A 3,510-nucleotide genomic window follows, 5' to 3' on the forward strand; every position below is an offset into this window, starting at 1 on the left:
CTCCTAGCGTCTGTCTCTTCTTCCTGGGTGTGTGTGCGTGCATCTTGCGGGTGGGGGAGTGTCTCAGTTTAGAATTGGAAGGGGCTGGTGGTAGTCTTAGTTCTGGCAAAAACAGGAGCTTGAAGCAGCTGGTGATGTCCAATCCACAGTCAAGAAGAAAGAACTGAATGCTGGACCTCAGCTCACTTTCTCTTTATACAGCCTAGCAGCTGACATAGAGAATGGTGCTGCCCATGGTGGGCAGGCCTTTCTACCTCAAGACACACAAGTGCACACACATGCATGCCTAGAGGCCTTTCTCTTAGGTGATTTTATTTAAAATCTATTTTATTTATTTACATTTCAAATGTTGCTCCCCTTCCTAGTGCCCCCCCTTCTTCATCTCCTCCCTTTTGCCTCTGAGAGGGTGCTCTCCTGTCCACCCCAACTCAGTTGTTTTAGATGTCATCAAGTAGACCATTGAGAGAGGATCCATTAGAGTCAACTACTTCCTGACTTCTCAAGGCTAAAGAAGCTTCTCTTTCCCAGCTTGGGGCCCTCCCACCTTCAGGCCTCTTGGAGGGCCAAAGCCTCCTCCAGATGCTGCCAAGGCTGCTGCCTTGATTTCCCATTCATCCTCTCCCTGGGAAGCCCCTCTGCTTGAGCAGGCCCTACGGACTCTGGGATTCTGCTGGCCCCTTAACAGTTCAGGGGAGGGAGGTCTTGGTCACTGAGCCTTTCTGTAAAGTCGAAGGGCTGCTGCCCTTGCAGGGTGGGTGGAGCTGGTGGCAGAGGGTTTATCCTGGTGTTCCTGGGATGGGGCTGCTCTTTCCCCATGCCCCAGGAGTCATGCAGGATCCTGGCACACCCAGGGTTGCCCTTGGCAGGGGGCTGAGATAAATGGGCCTTCTTCCTTCTCTACCATCTGTCTTTAGAATGGACTTCCAGACGGCTTGCTTTGGGCTTCACCTCAGTGCTCAGCCAAATGGGATCTCCATATTCCAGTGGTGCAGAATAAAGAGACCTCAGGGCCGCCATGGCAGCCCCAAAGCTGCATGCTGGTGTAGAGATGGAATGGGCGATCCCTGATTGACAGCCTCTGCTCCTTCAACACCTCCCCTGGGTGCATCTCTGGAAATGAGGCCAGGGTGCATCCACCCTGGGTGTGGGAACCAGGTGACCTCTCCACCCACAGTCCTCCATCCTCAGACCTTGCCTTCCTCACGCCCATACTCCCAACAGCCCCAGGTGGCTCTGAGGGCAGCATAGCCTGGGTAGGGCTCCCTGCTTTCTCTCTGGACATTTAAGGAATTCTTGAGCTGAGGTCCGGCTGAATCCTCTGCAGCGTCTGCAGAGAAATTTGGGTTTCCCATTCATCCTCTCCCTGGGAAGCAATTAAAGGCATAATTAAGAATGTCACCCATGTGTCTGTGTCCCCAGACAGGCTCATTAAAGCTAGTGAGAGACCGGTTTAATGAGGAGCTAAGAGCAGGGTGGGGCAACGAACTTGAGTGAGAAAGAGCCAGGCTGGGGCACACCGGAGTCCCCTGAGAATCTTAGGGTGCCGCTGGCCTGAAGCCCATCTTCAATGATGGGGATAAGAAGGAACGACTGGGGTGATGGATGCCCTTCCCTCCCAGACAGGGTGTGAGAGGAAAGGCCTTCTGCCCACCTGGGACCAACCTAGGGTTCTTGAGAATCCAGTGGAAGGCAGCATCTGTTTTGAACACAGTAGGAACTGTCCCACCAGGGCTTATGGAGACTTACCCTCTGACTGGGGCTGCCACAGACCCAGGAGACAGGGACAGAGAGAGTGCCTCTTGGACTGCCTTCACCTTCTAGCTCATGCAGATTGCTTTCTCTCTCCGCAGTGATGACACCCTGGAGAGGTACGTACATTGTGCCACAGCATCCCTTGAACGTGGATCCCTTGCTTGGTTGGCAGAAGGCCCACCTTTCACCAACCCCACGTTGGTCTCTGAATTGTACCCAAGCAACCTAGGGGTCCCACACAGCAAGTCACTTTCTTTTCTTAAGCTGACCCTGAATGTGTCTCCCCCAGAATGCTAGAATTCCAGGTGTGAGTTACCGGGCCTGGTCCAGGTCTCAGAGATATTCTGTAGGATCCCTCCTCCCTCAGACAACTGCTCTCAGATAAGATTTCCCAAAGGCTTCTGAGGGGACCCCAAAGGCTTCTCAATAACAAGTGTGGGCCTACTGCCTCCCCTGCCCAGACCCAGTCCTCCGGGCACGTTTCCTCCCTACCACCCCAAGGTGTCCTGTTTCTATGTCTTGGAGCCGTACTCTCCTGTCCCATCCTATTAGTGTGATAAGGGGCATCAGTGTTGCTATGACTGCCACACATCCACATCAGGACCACTTAAGTGTTTGGTCTCAGGTGTCATGAAGTCTTCATGAAATGAAAATAGAGCACATCCACTTAAATCTTTTTTACTTTTATTTACATTTAATTATAATTACATTTATTTATGGGAAGCAGGAGGGGTGTTTGCCACAGTGTTCCTGTAGAGGTCTCCTTCCACCATGTGGGTTACAGGGATTGAACTCAGGTCGATTTAGAAGCAAGCACCCTCAGCCACTGAGCCTCGATGGCCAGAACACACACAAGACAGCTCAAGATGAAGCTTACGGGGGTTGGGGATTTAGCTCAGTGGTAGAGCGCTTGCCTAGGAAGCGCAAGGCCCTGGGTTCGGTCCCCAGCTCCGAAAAAAAGAACAAAAAAAAAAAAAAAAAGATGAAGCTTACGGACCCCACACAGCTAGTGACCAGAGGAGCCAGGACACAGCAGGATTGGTCCCTGGAGTCATTCTTGGAACCATCAGGCCTTTCTCCAGAAGTGATCTACACACTAGGACCTAGGATGAGGTCCCAGATGGGAACAGTGCCCAGAGGGCCACACATGACAGAGGCCTGACTTGTGCCACCCCCAACCCCCACCTAAGAAAAACTGGCAACTCCTGGCTTTTCAGGGGCAACTATTCACTCACCGAAGGGCTGCTGGCTCTGCCCCTAGGCAGTGCAAAGGCCTTTCCCTTTCACCTTGTCCGTCCCACCTCAGCCAGGCCGGACCAGCGCACCGATGAAGCCCTTTGCCTCCAGAACCCACAGCCTCAGCTCTAGCCTGAGCTGCTCCCGTGTGGTGATCACTTTCGAGCCCAGCGTTCCCCTACACCCAAAGCTACCCCTCTTCTCTCCGCCAAGGTTCTCACCACATCCCAGGGGGAAGCAGCTGAAAGGAATGGAAGATGTCACAGTCCTGACATCCTGGGGATTCTTAGCATCGTCCAAACATCAAATCTGGCTCCCAGCTGCCCCCATGTTATAGATCGGAAGATGAAGACTGGATAATAGGGGAGTGAGGAGGAGCACAGAGCAGAGAGCGAAGACTGAGAGGAAGACTGAGGCCCCTTGCATCAGCACCGAGAGGGCTCTCAGAGAGGGGTTAGCCTTCACAGGTGCGCATGGGACCCTGTTCACCCTGACTGCCCTGTAACAGCTTTCTGGCCGTGG

This window comes from Rattus rattus, chromosome 9 (genome assembly GCF_011064425.1).
Source record: "Rattus rattus isolate New Zealand chromosome 9, Rrattus_CSIRO_v1, whole genome shotgun sequence".
Lineage (NCBI taxonomy): Eukaryota > Metazoa > Chordata > Mammalia > Rodentia > Muridae > Rattus > Rattus rattus.